The following is a 21,898-nucleotide window of genomic DNA, read 5'->3' on the forward strand; positions in this document are numbered from 1 at the left end:
CAGTATCTTCAGAGGAGAACCATGTATCCATCATGTAAAGTCAATTTTCATTTTACTTGGTCATGATGGCCTATAAAGTTGCTGTGAACACTGAATTAACAAATACCATTACTCTTAGGAAAAATGCAAGCGCCTGGCTGCAAGTTTTTTTTTTTATCAATTGCTCAATACATAACTGTGTTTTCTGTGTGTTTCTGTTTAAAGACACTGTATTTAATACATATTGTGGTTTCATTCACATTAAAGTCATGGCCAACCACTCTGAAACTCATGCTGATTGAAGTTGATCTAATGCACATATATTCTCTGTAGGGCATGTAACAATATCCTTGCTCTTAGGAACACCAGAAAGCACTTCATTACTATGCTGGAGCCATTTTAAACAATAGAATTATTGATACAAACCATAAAAATGTGAAAGAAAGTGGCACTAAATAGACCACAAAACAACACTTGCATATAGTGTGAGAGCTGAAGCAGGAAGGCAGGATGTTGCCTGGTTTGACACTGACCTCACTATCCCTGTCATTTCCTGTGGTCTGTTCCTCAAACTCTCTAGTCCATTCCTACCTCAGGAGCTTTGCACTGGTCATCTTCCACATGAAACTCTATTTCCTGGGATATTCACACAGCTAACTCCCTCACATTCTTAAGTCTGTGCTCCACCTTCACAGGGAAGCCTACTGTGACCACCCTATTTAATACTGTAACTAGTTCTTACCACTTCATAGCCTTGCATGATATTTGGTCCTGCCCCAAAGTTCTTAAGACATTTGGTCCACACCAAATTGTCCTGGATATTTGTCCAGTCCAAAACCATTTGTTGCTGTTTAGTTGCTAAGTCATGTCCAACTCTTTCTGACACCATGGACTGTAGCCTGCCAGGCCTCTATCGGATTTCTCAGGCAAGAATACTGGGGTGGATTGCATTTCCTTCTCCAGGGCATCTTCCTGACTAAGGGATTGAACCCATGTCCCCTGCATTGACTGGTGGATTCCTTATCCGTGAGTCACCTGCAAAGTCCCTGGGACCATTTGGTATGGACCAAATACATTCATGGACATCGTGGATAGGACCAAATATCAAGTGCCTCTTGGCATGGACCAGACGTCTTATGGACATCTTGGATAAGACAGAACAGAAATGCCTGTTAACCCTTCCTGGTAGTTATAATCTCTCTTACCTTTTTACACTTTTTCTTACTGTGCTTAAATGTTCTAACATACTCTATAATTTACTAAATTGGTTGGCCAAAAAAGCCTGTTTGGGTTTTTCTGTAAATGTTACCCAAACAAAGTTTTTGGCCAATCCGGTCTTTATTATTGTTAATCTACCCTCAGTAGCCTATAACATCCATGGGGGCAGAGATTTTATTTATTTTGTACACTGATCTATCTCAAGTGTCTAAACTAGTGACTGCCACGTAGTGAGTGCTCAGTGAATATCTGTTGAATGAATACTTGAATTGTTGTGGGACAGTAATCCATTCAGGAGCCTACACATTTCAGAAATCTTTGCTCCTATCTCGGTGTTGTACAAATGAAACTTACAACCTAGTAGGGACCTCTGCGAGGAGCAGTTTGACTGGGATGGGCACGTGGGGAATATCTGAGATGACAGGAGTGTTTTCTGTTTGATACGGGTGATATTCGGAAGAAACTTCATTGAGCTGTAAGATCTGTGTATTTTAATATATTTAATACTTCAATAAAAGAAAATAAAATCCACATAAAATTGAGGAACACTAAGGGGACTTCCCTATGAAGAATTCTCATGTTGTCATCTTATGGGAGACAGATGTGGGAGGCTTCCTAAATCCACATAAGGAGGAAGATAAAAAAATCCTTGATCACAGCATTTCTGTTTTTTTACTGGTCTTGGTATTTAAGACCTGATTATATTTTCTCTTTTTTGTCCAATCCCAAGTAAAACTAATGATCTTCCAAGTCATTAAGTAAGCCCTTATATTTTGTTCTGACTTTGGCTCAATGAGATCTGTGTGTGTCTTTGTGTATATCTGTATGTGTTCAGGAGCCTTTATACTTGCTCACGTGGTATGGACAGCAAGCCAGTTATTTTATGCTATTGTCATTTCCCTGGCCTTAAAATAAATGAGTTTATTTAGATTTCTAGAAATGAAACTGCCTCTTTGACATGTTATAGCTGTTTGAAGTCCTTTGGGATTTAAGTTTTTCACAAATGTTTTTCCTGTATGTGAAAACTGCAGGGAAGAGAAAAGCAAAAACAGTTTTAAAAGAAGGAAACACATATAAAAGTTAGATTTTAAATTCATTTCCATCTATTTCTGGAAGTCCTTTATGTTCTGCATCATCCTTACCTGTGAAATTTTCGAGGCTTAAAAATTTCTACTTTTTAAAATTTTCTTTTAACCCATTCAATATAAAAGTAAAATAAAATCTAGTTACAGCCATCACATTCTTTCCATTGTTCAACATTAAGGCCCAAAATTTCATAAGAGCTTTTCATTGTTGAAGATCATTTTCAGTCTTCTTACCTGTAGACTCGGATGCAGTAAGTGTTGGGAAAGCAACTTTAGGGAGACACATGATCAAGTAGTCACTTGGCTATTCTTACACAATGTTTAGTCCCTAGAGAATGTGGTTAAGGAGGAGAACAGAGGCTGGAGGCAGGAATGAATTTCTCAGCTGAACTTACACTTGGAATACACTTTATTTTTTTATTTTTTTTTTTTTTCCTTTTTTTTCATCACGCTGGTAAGAAACTGGAATACACTTTAATCAAAACACTAGAGAGATCTAGGTTAGATTTCTCTTTCTGGAGGAAAAATTATGTGCTCTTCTCCTCATCTGTTTTTGAGAATATTGTGTTAGTCAAATAGGGAGCAATATTGTTGTTGTTCAGTCGTGTCTGACTCTTTGCTACCCTGTGGACTGCAGCTCGCCAGGCTTCCCAATCCTTCGCTATCTCCCAGAGCTTGCTCAAACTCACGTCCATTGAGCCAGTGATGCCATCCAACCATCTCGTCTTCTGTTGTTCCGTTCTCCTTCTGCCCTCAATCTTGCCCACCATCAGAGTCTTTTCCAATGAGTCAGTTCCTTGTATCTGATGACCAAAGTGTTGGAGCTTCAGCATCAGTCTTTCCAATGCTTTTGAGAATATTGTGTTAGTCAAATAGGGAGCAATGAGTGTGGGAAAACTTGGATGTGCCTCTCATCAATCATTCTGCATTAGTCTCCTCGGAACTTGACCATACGCCTCTTTGGTCCATTTATGAATAAAAATAAATTCTACTTCTCTCTTGATAATTCATGATAGTCTTCCGGAAGCCTTGACTAGGGCTGGGGCAGCAAGATGACGAATTGTTTCCTTCATGTGGTAGCTTCAGGGAATGAGGTCCATGCTGTCACCGCCTCCCTTGGGCTGTTCTCAGCACATGGATCTACAGTTCACACACAGAACTGTTCTGAAAAAGAGGTTGATGCCTGCTTTCCATGGTCTTGCTCCTCCAAAAAAGAGGAAGGGGGAAAAAAAGGAAAACTAGAATCTTATTATCTAAAGGCTCTCGTTTTTCACTCACTCTGCTTTATTTTGAGGTACTTCACTAGCTCTCACTAATATTTCTGTGTTGAGCTCACTTACTTAAAAACTAAAAACACCTTCACAGAAGTATGGTTCTGTGCCGTAGAGGTAGTGGAAGGACTTACGCTTCTCCCAGAGAGTTCCAGAAAATTTTTGCTTGGAGGGTGATAAACATGCACAGCCTTCCTGGGGTCCAGGAGCCAGTAGATTCCCAGCAGTGAATTACTACCCAAGTCCCATGGAAGGGACAGTCCCGTGGCAGAGATGCTCATGCTGCTGACATTTTATAGGCTTTTGAGGAGGGCAAATGATTTGCAAGTGTTCGACAACAAAAGCTCTGTGTAACTCTTTGGAAAGTCAACTTTAGACTCCTAAAACCTTCATGTTTATGAGAACGCAAAACCTTTATGCAGTCAATGCTTACTAAGAGCTCCGTGGTGCTCTGCGTGCACAGGCTGAGCCTAAAGACTGAGAATCGGGGTTTATATTCTGTAGCCATGAACCTTGACTGGCGCTTCAGAGAACTAGGGCTAAATCCAGAGAAAAGCAGGCAGAGCCTCTTAAAGATGAATTTACTAGGTTTCTTTCTGTTGCCTTGGGCTGGTCACTGCACATGCACAGTGGGGAGGTCAGTGGACGATGGCTCAGGTGTGTGCTCCCAGGGTGAACAGTCTTTGAGAACAGGTGGCTCTTTTAAGCAGGCTCAGGCTCAAAGTGAATGTGTTCCATCAATTATTTAACACAAGATGATGGAAATAAGCTTAGTACAAAGATCACACAGGTCTCCACGCCTATGGGAATCCTGCTAGTGATTGCAAGACTTTAACCAGAGCACACTTGCCCTGCTCAGCAGCCAGAGTCCAGGGTTAGAGCTGGAGAAGCTAGTAGAAACCCACACCGATACAGCACTTCTAAGTTAGATAATAGGGAAGTTTAAAAGAAAAACTGATTTCACAGACTGATAATGTAGACTAAAAATATTTAGGAAACCAGTTCCTTCATTTTAGAAAGGAGGGCACTGCGTCAGTGACTTAGGTTTTCCTCTCTGACAGTTTCCCAGTTCTTCTGGGGATAGAGGTGAGACCAGTACCTCTAGTGGTGGTCTTCCAGACTTCCAGACTCTTGTTAAAGGGGCTTTACCCCCATCAATCATTTGATCCAAATGTCCTGCACAGACTTCCCGATCCCCAGAAACTAGCATCCTTGATGATCAGAAAAATGTCCTGTCCATTTTCCCTTCACCTTGACCTTTGGGCTACATTTGTAACCTGTTTTCCCCTTCAAATATTCTTTAAATTTGGGAGGTTGCAGGTGGGGAGGTATAGAGGGGCAAGGAGAAAAGAATTTAGAGCATTTTTGAGCTGTAAAGGAGGGTCTAGAACATGCCGTTTGTTTCTTGGCCTCCTTTATAGATGAGCAAAAAAGAGGAATCTTTGTAAAAGGAACTTTCAAATGTAGATTCTGATTTAGTAAGGTCTGGGGTAGGGTCTGAGAGTCTACCCTTCTACTAAGGTCCAGGGTGATTCCTATCCACAGAACCCTCTTTGAGCCTTTAGGGAGTGGAGAAAGTGGTCCGCTTCACTATGTAACTAGTTAGTGGTTACTCCAGTGATGGTAGTGATTCTCGATTGCAGATGGTTCAGACCAATGCCACTTTAAGCATGCTTCTTATAGTCACACTATTATTTTTCTCATCTATAAAAATTACAGTTTTATGCAATTCATGATTCTTTTGGCTAGCCAGTGGGGATAACAGACTCTTCATAGAGGCCTATATCCCCAAAGTAGAGCAGTACTTGGGAGAAATATAGAATTGGAAGCCAGGAGGCCCCTGGTGAGCCAGCTTTGTGACCGAAGGAAACACCTCAGGACTGAGTTGTCTTTCCCGAAATGAGAAATGGCCTAGATCATCTTTAAGATTGCTTCTTTTTTAAGACACCTTTCTTCTGGGCACATATGAAAATACAGTAAAAGTAATACCACGTGCCAGGAACTGTTTTTAAAGCTTTACATATAGTAACTTATTTCACTTCTACTATAAGCTGTGTGTCATCCCCACTTAACAGATAAAGAAGCTCAGGCCTGGAGAGGCTCATGGTTCCACAGTTACAAGGGGGAGACCCAGGTAACATGGCTTCAGTTTGTTCGCTCACTGACCCAGCTAACATTGATGGTTCAACCCTCAGGAGTTTCTAGTTATAGATCACCTTCATGTGTATTATTTGAACCAAGTAGCCATATTGAAAGTTGTCATAATAACTACTATCATTACCTCCATCTTACAGGTGAAGAAAACCAAGATTCACATGAGTAGCAAATGGAGAAGCCAGGATTTAAAAAGAGTTTATCAGAGTCTGTCCTTTGCAAAGGATGTGCAAAGCAACCTCTCAAACCTGCAGCTCTATGACCACCAAACTCATTCTGAGACATGGGAAAGCTCAGTCTCTTCAGCTGATCAGCGTGGCAGCGATGGAGTTCAGCAAGAATTTCTAACAATTGGTGGCTTGTATTAAAAATTAAACATAAATTGTCTGAATAGATTTATCATCCACCAAACTTGCTTCCCTCATGGTTCAGATGGTAAAGCATCTACCTGCAATGCAGGAGACCCAGGTTCAATCCCTGGGTTGGGAAGATCCCCTAGAGAAGGAAATGGCAACCCACTTCAGTACTCTTGCCTGGAAAATCCCATGGACGGAGGGGCCTGGTAGGCTACAGTCCATGGGGTCGCAAAGAGTCCCACAGGACTGATAGACTTCACTTTCACAAACCTGCTAATATAAATGTAGTTACTTAGGGACTTACTACATAGGCAATATCATTTATAAATAATGTTTTTTCATCTCCATAAAAGAGATCCCTTCTAGTTCTAACAGTCCTCCACTCAGAACATAATGTCCCTAGTTTAAATAAGTACAGTGATTTGAAGTTGTGATGTTTTATTTCTGTCGTATATCAATGATCTGTTTAAAGCCAAGTTCTTGAGACCCCATAATTACGTGCATTTCTATGGGAAAATTTGTCCAGCTTCCTCGTTTCTCTCGAGGTTGTATTCTTCTAAGACATACGGGGTGAGGGAGAAAGTGCTGGAATTTGTAGGCTCACAAGATTCCAATGACTGGAAATATTCTGAAGGTATACATTTTTCATTTTGTCACCCAAGTTGCACATCCTAATCTGGGGACATAACCCCATGAGAGCACTGGTCCCTTAACTGTGAATTATTCCAGTGATGATCTGCAGTCATTGCAATCTCTGCTTGGGTCAGCCACAGCAAATGGACATCTCAAGGGGATGATTCTCCCAACTAACTTGTTTCTTCAAAAAAGGAAAAAAAAAAAAACTTTGAATGTCCACACTTTCCTACTTGGTAGAGAATTACGTAACCTTCCAAGAATGGTTGGATGTCCCTTTCAGGAAAATGCCTTGTGAGACCTTTCTTAATGATATTTTACATTTATATGACTGAGAGCGTCTTTACAAATGGTGTATATTTCAGTCAACCTCATTTTGTCCTCGCAGGAACTGAGAAAAGTGGGTACCCCCTCCCTTCTGTAGTGGGGGAATTAAGGCTCCTGGCAACCAGGGATCACTTGCAGTGTAACACCATCAGGACTGCAGACCAGACCTCCTGGTTTCTTGTTCAGGCCTTTCTTTACTCCACCAAAGCCGTGAGTCTAACTTCCTGCAAATGTCCTGTGAAAATGTCCATATGAAATACAAGCTTTTTTCTAGGTCTGTTTACTTCTGACCCTGTGGAAAGAGTTGAGAGACATTAGTAACTTCTTTTTGTATTTTCTCAAGTCCCTGTGAAGAAATGACTGTATCTGCAGAGCTTCTTGTCTGGGCCCTGGAAGAAATCCAGAGCTGTCACTGTGTTTTCCATTTGGCATGTTTTCAAGAATCTCTTTGCTGCTTCCTAGAGGTGGCCCCACAGAACTCCATAGAGCGCCCCTGACAGGCTGACCGAGGCAGGAATGCAGACATCAGAGGGCCTCAAAATAGAGAAGGCTGGTGGGGCGTGCAGATGCGCCCCGCTATGTACAACTCACTCTAGGACAAGGGAAGGGGCCTAGAGAGAGACAACATTCTCTCTCTCTCTTTTTTTTTTTCATTTATTTTTATTAGTTTGAGGCTAATTACTTTACAATATTGTAGTGGTTTTTGCCATACATTAACATGAATCAGCCAGGGATTTACATGTGTTCCCCATCCTGAATCCCCCTCCCAGCTCCCCCCCCCGATCCCATCCTTCTGGATCTTCCCAGTGCACCAGCCCTGAGCACTTGGAAAAATAACATTTTCAAAGCAGATAACTACCTGCTGTTTTGTCATGCAGTTTTTACTTACTTATTTACTTTGAAAACTTTTTAAAAAATTGAAGTATAACTGATTTACAATATCATGTTAGTTTCAAGTATACAGCACAAAGTGATTCATTATATATATATATATATATATACATATACATATATATAGATATAGATATAGATCTTTTGTCATGAAACTTTTGTATAGTGAATGAATCCAGCAAATTTTTAAAATATAATGCAACTTATGGAGAAAAATTTACCTTGACTTTCTTGAAACAGTCATTGGCCACAGGTTTGCAAAGCAACAACCAATAAGAAGCAAGAAGACATCTGAAAGAAGGCTAATGGTGAGTGAGCCTCTGTTGGGCAGAGTTTAGCTGCCCCACATGTCCCTTGTGGCTCAGATGGTAAAGAATCTGCCTGAAATATGGCAGACCTGGGTTCCATCCCTAGGTTGGGAAGAGCCCCTGGAGAAAGGCATGGCAACCCATTCCAATATCCTTGCCTGGAGAATCCCCATGGACGGGGCGCCTGGTGCACTACAGTCTATGGGGTCGCAAAGAATGACCACTGAATGACTAAGCACCTCACAGCACAGCATGTGCCCCCACATTCACAGACTTCAAAGACCCAGTCAGAGAAGATCAAGATGATGATAGGAGTCCCAGCTTTGCAGAAGCTTCAGGAAAATCTACGTTTACAAAGGGGTTTGCACTAGAGGCTGCTGCTTATGTTCTTTCTGAAACAAGCCAAGAAATTGAAACTTTGGAAGGCAATTAATGGGTGAGTTCTAAATGGACCAAAGATGACTGAATCACTGTTACCTCAATTTTAAAATGCACCTGGAGTCTGTCAAATTCTCCCAAGTTTAAGTCAATCAAAGTGAAAAAGAAAAGGCTTCTCCTAGGCATTTGTACTTAGAAGAGCCTAAGTTTGAATAAATGTTTGTGTATGAACCATGTTGCTGATAATTGAGCACATGCTTGGTCCCTCCCCTGTTTTCCCTCTTTATGTGCGTGTGTTAGTTGCTTAGTTGTGTCCGACTCTTTGCGACCCCATGGACGGAAACTCGCCAGACTCCTCTGTCCATGGGATTATTCAGGCAGGATTACTGGAGTGGGTTGCCATGTCTTCTCCAGGGGATGTTCTCGACCCAGGGAACAAACCCAGATCTCCTGTATTGCAGGCAGATTCTTTTTTGCTTCATATGTTGACAACCTTTTAAAAGGCATTGGGAGACCTTGTCATTGAAGGATTCCTGTGGACAGCCCCAGAATTGTGGAGCTGGAAGGGAATCTAGCAACCACACAATGCCTTTCACAAATGAGGAAAACCAAGAGCTGGGACTTGGGATGTGCACATACTGGTGGTAGGCAGACAGGGCCCAGTCTCCAGGGGCTAGCGCCTTCTTAGCTGACCCTCCCCTCTCATCTGCCCTCAGGAAGAAGATGGTCTTCAGAATCCCCTAATAAGAGTGAGCCCCCAAGGAGAGCCCTTGGCCAACTGCAAATGCAGGTGTCCAAGTGACAAGGAAATTCCCTTCCAAGCGTCTCTTCCATTAAGCCAAATGGTATCTGTATTACTTCCCTATGGTTGTCCTAACAAAGTATGGCTAACTGGGTGGCTTCAGACTGCAGAAATTTACTGTCTCACAGTTGGAAAGGCCAGAAGTCAAAAATCAGGGTATCAGCAGAGAAGCACTCTCTCCAAAGACTCCGAAGGGGAATCTTTTCTTGCTTCTAAAACTTCCAATGGCTCCAGGAGTCCCTTGGTTTGTGGCTGCATAAATCCAGTCTCTGCCTCCATGGTAACATGGCCTTCACCATGTCACTGTACCTTCTCCTGTTCTTTCCCTTATAGGAACATTTGTCATTGGATTTCAGGCCAACTCTGGGCTTCGCTGGTGGCTCAGAGGTTAAAGTGTCTGCCTGCAATGTGGGAGACCCAGGTTCAATCCCTGGAGAAGGAAATGGCAACCCACTCCACTATTCTTGCCTGGAGAATCCTATGGAGGGAGGAGCCTGGTAGGCTACAGTCCATGGGGTCCCAAAGAGTTGGACATGACCAAGCTACTTCACTTTTCAGGCCAACTCACCCAATCCAAGGTGATTTTCTCATCTTAAGATCTTTAGCTGAATTACATCAGCAAATATCCTTTTTTCCAATTAAAGTCAGTTTCTCAGATTCCAGGGTTAGGACATGGGAATATTTTTGAGGGCCACCATTTAACTCACTAGAGTATTCATGTAAATACACTCTCAGAAATAGCCTTAAGTCCTCAGTGTAAATATGATAAAGTCTATATTTGTCTTTCCCAGGGTGAGTTTACTTGTACCTGGTTTTAAAGACTTACTTTCTAAAATTAGTTTCATGAGGAACTGATTTTGATAATTTGGTAATTTGGCAGAGCAAAGTTAAGCAGTAAGCAGCTTTTGTTTTGTTTCTTTGTTTACATGTGGAATTTCTCAAGACCTTTAAGAAGCTGATGGACATCATGACTTTCCACTGGGATGTGATGCGTGGCATTTCCCAGGTGAGTATGTTTTGTCTGACTTTCCCAGAAAGCAAAGCTTAACCCAAGGCTCAAGTGCAAGCTTTCCACTGGGGACTGTTTTCCAAAGAGGCAGAGTGAAGGAGCCGGCTTGTCACAGACAGAGGGCAGTGCTAGGGGTGTCCTGGATGTGGCCACCTCTGAAACTGTTGGCGGCCTGACCCCAGGAGACAGCTCAAAGAGCTGGAGGAGATGTATCTGGGTCCTTCTACTAGGGAAAGGGAGTGGGCAGCAGTTATCCACTGGCTTCTACCACCATTACTCAAGGTGTCCCTTTCCCAGGCTCTGCATATCTAAATGCCTAAAAGGTTCTTGCTGCATTCCCTGTCTTTGGGTAACTGCAACAGCAGCACCTGCAGGAAGTTGGTCAGAACCTGTACAGAAGGGAACTCATCACAGTCACTGGCTTGGGATCAGCTAAAGCCAAGAGAATCTGAAGGTACACTTGAGACGTGTCTGTCTGATTTCCTCCTGAACCTGTTAGTAGGAGAATGTCCTACAAAATGACTGCTTCATGGAAGGCTCTTTGAGAAACCAATTTAGTGTTAAATTGCTCTGATATGTTATTTTATTAGTGAATTTGCTTAATGCTACTCTATGCTTCCTGATATCATCATGTATTTGGGGGTCTCTATCAATCATCAGGCTTGACAAAATACATTACCATGCCTTTTAAAATGCTAAGTCAAGGGAGATGTCATTCTTGAAAGAAACTGTTTATGCATACTGGAAAGCACATTCCTGGAGCTGATTTAATTTTAACTTTATTTGTATTCGTATCTGCTGACTGCATGCTGTGAAAACTGGAAGATTTCTTAGGGTATGGGGTATTTCCATTCTAGACTACTTGGCTGATGTGGTAAATATCAATAGAGAAGGGAAAAGAGTACACATCAGTTTCTTATCTAGCTCAGTGGGAGGGAAGAAGAAAAGAGAAGCAAAAGAAAGAGCATTGCCATGTGTGAATTAGGGGACAGTCTCATTAAGCAAAAGGATTAGAAAATGGAAGTGTGTTCCTTTGAAATGACTGTAATCTACTGAATGTTGAGGCCAAGAGGGAAGTTAAGAGGCAAGAGTATTCATTTTCTCTGATGATAGAGGGTGTGCAGTCACCTTTGCAAGAAGAGATTCGGACATTTCAGAGGAACTTACTGGAGTTTGTTTCATGGCTGGTTTGTTGGCATGAAGGAGCTGTGGATCACAGTGAGCCTGTGCCTACACCATGGCAGCACACAAGAAGCATGCAATCCAAACAAAGCCAGCAATGTAAGAATTATTGGGAAACCCCAAGATGTCAATATCAGTTCAATCTGGCTTTGGTGTTGCCATCAGTGAAACAAGCTGAAGCCTTGGGCATCGAGAGGGGAAGAGGCAGGATGGGCTGGTGGAGGATGGGACAAAATTATGTTGGCCCACGTGTGGAAAAAAGCCTCTTATTTTTCAGGTTCCAGAAATATTCTTTTGGGAGCAGTATGGCAAAAACAAAAGAACCTAGATTTTTTCATGCAGTTGACTTAAACTGAATTTCTGAATCCTTTGCTTCTGAGCCTTGAGTTATTCATTTAACTTCCATGCCTCAGTTTTTCTAATGTGTAAGGATAGAATAATGTTGTGCCATTTAGTAGCAAATAACAGAATACCCCATTCAACCTAATTTATACAATACAGGAGTACTTCAAGGCAAGAAGGCTCTAGACATTCCCCTAAACATATAGCAAATTATGGATAAGAAAAAGGTATAGTTGAGGCTCAAAAAGCTAATAAATCTACCTAAAGACCACAAATGGAAAAATGATACAAAGTGCTTCAGGCCCAGAAGAAGGCAGTATTGGCCAGGAGTTTGGCCTGGGTAGCATTACTACATGAAAAGAAAGAAAAAGAGAGAAAGAGAAAGGAAGTATAAGTTAAATTGATGCTTGACACTAGGACCTGGGTGGAACTCAAAGCTATACATCTATAAGACTACAGAAGAACAAAATGGTAAATAAATGTTTAGCCCCTTGACCAGGATCTGAGTGAATCTACCCTCATCTGGTGACTGAACCCATGATATGGAACAGGACATGGAACTAGGGTCTCAGAAGGCTAGGGAGAGAAAATATAGAAGTCATAAAATTGTATGCATCTAACATTATAACCTCAAAATACAAAAAGCAAAATCTGGTATAATTATAAGGGAAATTTGACTAATCCCCTAAAACCCACTGGGACATTTTAATGTATATTTTAAAAAAATGATGATTGGTTGAGCAACTTCAAATGGATAGGAATATAGAAAATATGGATAGGAAAATAAAAAGAATGTATGCTATCTTCAATTACACATAAGGTGTTTGTAAAAAGTTACTATGTATACATCACAAGGAAATTGTCTGCAAATTTCAAATAGAAAATATCATATGAATAATGGTTTTCTAATTAAAAGTAATTAAAGTAGAAATTAACAGAAAAGAGAATAAAAACAAATACATGCGTTGGGAAGCTTAAAAATGTGCTGCCAAATAATTCATGGGTGTATTAGAGTCTTATACAGTAATTAACAAACACACTGTAACAAATTGTCACAAACCTGGTGGCATAACCCAGTAGAAATATATTTTATCACAGTTCTGAAGACCAGAAGTTTAAAATTTGCATCATTGGACTGAAATAAATTTTGTTTGGACCATGTTTCCTTTATAAGCTGTATCGGAGATTTTGTTTCTTGAATCTCAGTTTCTGGTGGCTCTGGACACTCCAAGGCTTTTGATTACATCACTCCAATCATTGCCTTTGTAGTCACATTACCTCTTCTCTTTCCACCACTGTGAAATCTCCACTTCCATCTTGGAAAGATGTATGTGATGGCATTTAGGGCCCACCTGGATGTCTCTGAGGGGCTATTATTCAGTCTACTACATGGGTGAAAGAGAAAAATTATAGTGAGAATCGTGAATGACAAGTCATGTGTATCAAGACTAGTGGAATGCAGCAAAAATCATACCTAGAGGCAAATTTATAGCCTAATGCAGATTCTTTACCGACTGAGCCACCAGGGAAGGCCAGGAATACTGGGTGGGTAGCCTATCCCTTCTCCAGGGGATCCTCCCAAGCTAGGAATCAAACTGGGGTCTCCTGCATCACAGGCAGATTCTTTACCAACTGAGCTACCAGGGAAGCCCATGTGAATATATATATTTTTAAAAAGAATGTTTAAAACAACTTGATTCAACAAGTTGAATCAGGAATCAAAATACTTCCTGCCAAAAGCAATGAGCCCAGACAGTTTTACTGGCAAGATTTTGGAAATTTCAAGAAGCAAGCATGTCCCTTCTTGTACAGATCTTTTCAGAGCCTAGATCTAAAAGGGTCATCTACCCACATAATTTTATCAGGCTAGTAGCACTTTGATATGGAAACTAGATAGATTAGTGCAAGAAAAAACAATTATAGACCAATCTCACTTATAATCATGAATGCAAAAATCCCAAATAAAATACAACAAATTGAACTCAATAATTATTAAAAATATATAATGGCAAAGTAAAGTTTATCCCAATAATTGTGTCCGGATCAATACTAGAAAATCTCTTAGTGTAATACATATCATGAGTAGATTAAAGGAGAAAAATCATATGATCATCTCAATAGATGCCCCAAAAGCATGAAGTAGAAATTCTTCTTCATTCCTGATTAAAAAACTAAAAGCATTTAGCAAGAAGGACAGAAAAGAAGCCCCCTTAATCTGATAAGGGGTTCCCATCAAACCCTGACAGGAAACATCATCTATATTAATAGAATTTTAGAAGTTTCCCAACTCAGATTGAGAAGATACTTGCTGCATGCACTGTTACTTCTTTGCCATGACCACGTTTGGGTGGCTTATGTCAGTTTGCCATTTTCCCTTAGAGTGTTTAGGTATGCATATGCAGATGGTGAGGCTTCCCAGGGGACTCAGTGGGCAAAGAATCCTCCTCTTGCAGTGAAGGAGATGCAGGAGACATGGGTTCAATCCAGAATCGGGAAGATCCTCTGGAGAAGGGAATGGCAACCCACTCTACTACTCTTGCCTGTAGAATTCCATGGACAGGGGAACCTGGTGGGCTACATTCCACAGGATTGCAAAGAATTGTACACTACTGAAGTGACTGAGCATGCGCACATGCATGCAGATGGTAAACAGGCTTATCTTCCTCCACTGTCATAGAGCCCCAGCCAAGCATTTGGTAGTCCAGCTAGCTCATATTTCTCCACATCTCACATTATGCTGTGTTTTCATGTGACTAGGTTCTCTGCAATGGACCACAAAAGGAATGGATATGTATTTTATGTTGGTCTGCATCTTAAGACTTGGATGTGCCCCTTCCAAACTCTCTGTCCCTTCCCAATGGCTGGCATCAGGAACTGACAGTGACCTAGCCTTATAGATGATGATTGTCCTAGCAATGATGGAGCTATAGGAAGGAATGAACTATGTTCTCTGATAGATCTTGTGGAACAGAACTTCCCCTCCTGTCTGGAATGCTCACCTCAGGGTTAAGTGATAAAAAATAAATAACAGTATATATTCTTGAAACTGCTGAAGCTTTGTGTATTTTTGTTCCAGCAGTTTGGCCTTACCATAACCAGCGCCATGGGAACAATAAACACGACATCTGGATGGCAGTTAAGGATATTGTATTTCATGGTGCTACAGGTCTTCAACATCTTTACATTTGTTTTTCTTTTAAAAATGCTGAAGGAAGTATGTCAGTTTTAAGATGCTGGGTTTTAGATCTTCTGATCTATTGATATTTGTTATGTAACTTCCTATTCTTTTCTGAGGATGAGAAATGCTGGGCTGGATGTGTTACAAGCTGGAATCAAGATAGGTGGGAGAAACATCAGCAGCCTCAGATATGTGGATGATACCACTGTAATGGAAGAAAGTGAAGAGGAACTGAGGAGCTCCTTGATGAGGTGAAGGAGGAGAATGAAAGAACTGGCTTAAAACTAAATATTAAAAAAATAAGATCATGGCATCTGGCCCCATAACTTCATGGCAAATAGAAGGGGAAAATGCAGAAGTAGTGACAGATTTCTTCTTCTTGGGCTCTAAAATCACAGTGGATGAAATCAGAAGGTGATTGCTTCTTCGCAGGAAAGCTATGACAAGCCTAGACAGTGTGTTGAAAAGCAGAGACATTACTCTGCTGATAAAGGTCCATATAGTCAAGACTATGGTCTTCCCAATGGTTACATACAGTTGTGAGAGAGAGCTGAACCGTGAAGAAGGCAAAGCACCCAAGAATTGATGTCTTTGAACTGTGGTGCTGGTGAAGACTCCTGAAAGTCCCTTGGACAACAAGGAAATCAAACCAGTCAATTTTAAGGGAAATAAATCCTGAATACTTGTTAGAAGGACTGATGCTGAAGCTGAAGCTCCAGTAGTTTGGTCATCTGATGCGAACACTGAAAAAGTTTGATGCTGGGAAAAACTGAGGGTGGAAGGAGAAGAGGGCATCAGAGGATGAGATGGTTGGATGGCATCACCAATGCAATAGGCATGAACTTGGGCAAACTTCAGGAAATGGTGAGGGGCAGGGAGGCCTGGTGTGCTGCAGTCCATGGGGTTGCAAAGAGTCAGACACGACTGGGCAACTGAACAACAACTTCTTTTCTGACGGCTTGAAATATGCAATAATAAAATTGAAAGGATTAAAGCGATCAAGGGAATTTATTGGCTACACATATATCTTGACTTTAGGATAATCCCAATTTAATCACTCAGTAATATAACCAGGAATGGTTTAATCTTCAAGTTTGGTCTGCCCTATTCTGCATTTTGGCTTCTTCTAAAATGCCTCTCCTGGACCCAAAATAACGACTCTCATTTTCTCAAATTCATACAGCCCCATTCATTACAAGCAGAAAAGACCATCTTTACCCCCAAGTGGTAAACATCCATCAAACATTTGTTGAGATTTTATTCTTTGCCAAGTACTAGTGCATTGGAGAAGGAAATGGCAGCCCACTCCAGTGTTCTTGCCTGGAGAATCCCAGGGACGGGGGATCCTGGTGGGCTGCCGTCTATGGGGTCGCACAGAGTCGGACACGACTGAAGTGACTTAGCAGCAGCAGCAGTGACACAGAAATGACTCAGAGATAATTGCTTAAGTGAAAAAGTTTAAACCCATCATCTGTACCTCCAAAAATATTTGCACTTCTTTGGGCATAAAGATTGTCTTTTAAAATGCTCGTATTATGTAATTTTTAACATGTATTTGATAGCTGACATAGACATGACTTCCATTCTTCCTTACTTAGGTACTTATGTTCACAAACGTGAGATGTTCACACTTTTTTTAGTCATCCCTATGCTTTGAAGTCTTTTATTTCTTTACTAGGCCAAGTATTACTGTTTTTTCAAGGCCCTCCAGTACATCTTTCTAGGGAGTATCAAGAAATAAGATCCACAGCAAGTGCCTGGGGTGGTTTGTCCCCAGCTACAATGTCATTAGGAATTAGACTTAGTGGATATCACCTTCAGGCAAGTTCATTATTCCCTCTTTGTGTTCCTATAGCATTCTCTTTACGTCATCAGTATGCTGCTCAGGGGAGAAGGCAATGGCACGTGGTCCTGCCTGGAAAAATCCCATGGATGGAGGAGCCTGTGGGCTGCAGTCCATGGGGTCTCTAAGAGACAGACAAGATTGAGCTACTTCACTTTCATTTTTCACTTTCATGCATTGGAGAAGGAAATGGCAACCCACTCCAGTGTTCTTGCCTGGAGAATCCCAGGGACGGGGGAGCCTGGTGGGCTGCCGTCTATGGGGTCGCACAGAGTCGGACACGACTGAAGCAACTTAGCAGCAGCAGCAGCAGCATGCTACTCAGGTGCATAGACACAACTAACTATAACACGGCATGATTTCTCATACACTGGACTTGTGTCTTGAGGATAAGCACTCTTAAATATTCACCTTTAAGTTTCAGTCTTCTGACTCCTAACAGACACCTGTGGTAGAGAGTGGTGATTGCCTCCTCAATATTAATTCTCTTCTTCAGCAATAGACTTATGTTGAATATATCATTATGCTTTATTAATAAAACTATGTGTCCCATTCCTTCCTTCTACATAAAAGTGGTAAATGAGCAAGTGGATTTTTTTGGATAGGATTTCCAGGAAAATTTTTTAAAAGGAGCCCACCCACCTGGGAGGTAAACACCCTTCTCCTGCTTCCTTTGTCTTTCTATTCAGAATTTGAATATGATGGTTGACGTACCAGCAGCCATCTTGTGACTAGGAGTCAACCTTGAAGATATAAATCATGTATAAAGGGTAGTGAACAGAAACATAGAAAGTGCGGAAAGATAGAATAACCATGTAACCACCATTTTATTGCTGGGCCATCTACCCCTGGACTTTTTATGTGAAAGAAAAACACACCTCTATCATTTTTAAGCCACTGTCATTTTAGGTTTATATTACTAGTAGCTGAACTTCATCCTAACTGTTATAATGCTTGATAAATGTTTACAATTACAGTAACAAAGTATAATTTTCAGAAACTTATTCAACACAGGCAGCCTAAAGCAAAGGTAGCAAATCATCAGGTTGCAGGCTGAATCCAAAAACAAGTCAAGGTTTTTTTTTTTTTTTTTTAAGATTCATTAATTGCCAACATCAGAAAGCTGAGTAACTTCATATAAACATTTGGATTTCTTCTTATTTAAAATTTAGAATGTTTAACAACATGGGTCCCACATTCCTACTTGGCATCAATCAATGACTGATGACTGCTCCCTCGGAATGGGGCCAAGGGTCTTTATTTCAGCTTCATCTTCACCTACCTAGCTCCTCTCACCTAAGGGAGCTGCCTAGCCCCTACAGGCAAGAAAATGTGTGACTCCAGATCTTAGCTAATGTCAAGTTTCAGGCTAGATTCAGCCTCTGATCAAAGGCATCCTGCATCATTAGGAATCTACCTTTCTTTCCATAAACAGAGTCTATGTGAAGCCTGGCAGTGGGCACTTCTCCCATGACGCAGGTGAAGGGCTAGGATTATATTTGATAAAATGCTTTTTAGTGTTCACATTAGTAAGGTCAGTGCAAAGCTAGTGGTAAATCAGAATCTTCCAGGAAAAAAAATTTTTTTTGAAATGAAGCTCCACCAGGGATTTTCTGAGCCAAAATTTCCAGGGGTGGGCCTAAGAGCCTAAAAGGTCAGTGGACCTGCAGACAAAGGTGTGCAGCAATGGAACCTTTGGTGTGCAGTTGACATCTTCAATGTATCACAACCACCAGCATCACAGCCTCGTGGCTAAGAGATAGGGCCATCGGGGTCATTCCTGAATGATCTATCATTCAACAATCTATCTATCTAGTTCTTTCTCATAGAAGAATAATAAAGAGAAGAGGTAAAGAAAAGAGGAGAAGTGAATTTAAAAAAAAAAAAAAAAAAGGTAAGAGAAGAGGAAGGTGAAAATAGAAGGAGGAAAGAGAAGAAGCAATCAACCAGATGGGGAACAGACACTAAACAAGGTCCCAGAAGAGCTATCAGATGATTACACCTGGAGGAGGGAAAAGACACGGAGATCATAAGCAGTCGTTCCCTAGAGCTGAAGCCTTCTGAAATCAGCAGAGGCTGATTTCAAACATTTCAACATCTCAGGGTCCTTCCCACCGGTGTTTATTGAGTGACTAATGCAGGTGACAGGCTTGATCAATGAACAACATGACTCATTCTGTTCATGTCTCACTTAGGACCCCAAGGATGGGCTGACAATAATCTCACCAACAGGTAAACTTGCGATGTTGAATGGAGTTAAACTCATTCTTTAAGAATCTTAGATCAGATCGATGTTAAGTTTACAGAATCCAAGAAAAATGATTCCTTCACTGTATTGCAGTATACACTGCCACACAATGCTTCAGATGGTAGAGGATTCTTTGTGCTTAAGTGTCAGCTTTCAGGCAAAACCAGGCATGTTGTAGACAGATGCAAGTTTTGGACTGGGCTAAACAATTTTGTCAAGACTGCCAGTCTTAAAACTCAGTCACGTCTCGTTTTCATGCATGTGTTTTTTAGCCTCCCCTTTTGCAATACCCCATTTCTTCACAGAACTCTCTGGAATTAGTGAGAGTTGACTCCATGATATAAAAGACTGAGTGGTAAATAAGGGATTTACTAAATAGTCTTGCAGTAGAATAGCCAAAGTGGATTACTAGGTAAGTGATCACCTCTCTCCATGCATTTCTCGTCATTTTCTAGGTCTTTGGATAAAAAAAAAAAAAAGATTTAAGAGATACGTATTTAAGACATAAGGACACTGGAAAAAAGGGGTATGGAGTGTGTGCATACTCAATACAATAAGCATTCAGCAACCAGATGTTTAAAACAAAATGACAGTTCCATGTGCCATCTAGCACATTGCTTCAGTGATCACAAGAGAAGCAGAGAAAGGAAGGATAGAAACTCCATTTAAGGTCAAAAGTGGCGAGGAGAAAATATTTTAGGATGAAAAACAAATATCCAGTCTTCTGTGCATCTTTGTACGACTTACTATTTAAGCAACAGTGGGAAAACTTTTAAACCACTTATGTGGAGATCTTTGGTCAGTAATGAACTTTATATTCACAAGGGAAATCTCTTTTTCCCAACCTGATGTTTTATGGCCTAAGTCATGATAACTCATTTTTCTTTTTCCTAGAAATGTTAGTTTCAAAAGTATATGGGGTTCTATCTGTATTTCCCTAAAATATGGGACCTCCACAAAATCCAGAATTTTATGTTTATCAACAATCTGACATGAAAACTAAATGCATAAAATTTTGACCTTGTACAAGGACAATCTCTCTTATAGGACCTCTCTTACAGATGAGGGAAAAAAATAAAAACTGAAATACAGTAAAGAAAAAACTTTCTTCTGGACATTATCATTTTTCAAAGTACTGAAATTCCCAGACACAGATGGTTTATCTGTCGTCTTTCTCCCCAGCAAAAAATTTCTCTTCTAGCTTGAAACCAAATATGAGAAATTAAAGGAGATCGCCCTCTCACTTCCTCTTAGTGTGAATGTGTGTGTGTATACTTGAGAGCGTTCAAGAAGTCTGCCATTAAAGATAGGTCAATGGCACTCCTCTTTAGACTGAGTGTCATTATTCTGAGAAGTCTTGCCTGTCTAGTCAGACCTGCACCCGTGCTCAGCACCTTACCTGGATAGAGATGATCCTTCTGCCTTGGTCTCAGTCCAAACTCTCCATCAGTTACAATGGCCCGTTTGAGTCCTCGTGCCTTCATGGTTGTATTGAATTTCTCCACACAAGAGACAGGTAGTTCAAATCAGAGAAGAAAGGATTCCTTCTGTGAGCTCAGAATTTTTCATTATTTCAAACTATGTGGGATGCCAAAGCCCCAGGTTGCATAGTTCAGTGTAGCCAGAGAGAGTTTTTTTTTTTTTTTCTTGTTCCTGCAGGCAGCAAGACAATGCCTGTAATTTCAGTAAATCACTCATTTTCCCTTCTCAACGGGGAAACTGAGCTTAAAGTTTTATGTATCTCAGGTCTCACAGACCCAGGAATAAAGGAACCTATTTTGGGAGGCTCCCATGAACTCTCTGGGGTCACAAGCATGCTTTAGGAAGTGATTGTTCCCTGGACAGTAGCCAAAGGCAGGACTCCCAAAGTGTCCAAGAGCTCTTAAGGGTGGGAACGGGGGAGAGGACGATCTGAGAGGACAGGACAACATGCATCTGGGGAGACTGAGCTACATGGGGTCACCTGGGGGTCAGAGCACATCACGTGGCTGCCGGGGGAATGGAAGGCGTTTCTGGAACAAAATTTGAATTTTAGTTGCTTGACTGCTACAGGGAAGACCTCTGTTCAATCTCATGTAATAAGAAAGAAGCAGTGTGTTTATAAGTACTTTGTTGGTATATATTCTTTACTTACCTGGGCACTGTAATTTAGATTTTGATTTGTAAATATTAAAAGAAATGTGTATACTGTGTCCAGAAGACACATATTCGGAAGATATCTTCTATTATGGAAGCTGGTTTCCTTGGATGGAAAAACAAACAAACAAACCATGTCTGAGGAGCTCAGGGAACTTTTGCAGTATGTGTCACAGGCCCTGACGTACAGAGTGGGGCAAGACAGAGAGCAAGACGTTCGCTCATCCCTCAGCAGCAAGGAAGGTGGCCTTGGGGAGTTCTGGCATCTTTGTCTAAGTTGCTGCCTACCTGTCACTCACTTTCTCCTTTCTTTCTCTATGCTTGTACCCAATCTTCATTTCATTTAAAATAAAAATTAGAAATATGATGGCCAATATGACCAATAGTCTTAAGGAATTAAAGTTCCTTGGGACCAGCTGTCAGCCGATGACTACCTAGTGTTGGTGTATAAATACTCCAGCTTCCCAGTCCCTCAAGTGGTGGTTCCACACTGGCTCCTGGAGTTTCCCAGCAGGATGAAGCTCCAGGGGCCCCCACTGTAAACACTTAATAACTCTC

The sequence above is a fragment of the Odocoileus virginianus genome, chromosome 31 (assembly GCF_023699985.2).
Source record: "Odocoileus virginianus isolate 20LAN1187 ecotype Illinois chromosome 31, Ovbor_1.2, whole genome shotgun sequence".
NCBI lineage: Eukaryota > Metazoa > Chordata > Mammalia > Artiodactyla > Cervidae > Odocoileus > Odocoileus virginianus.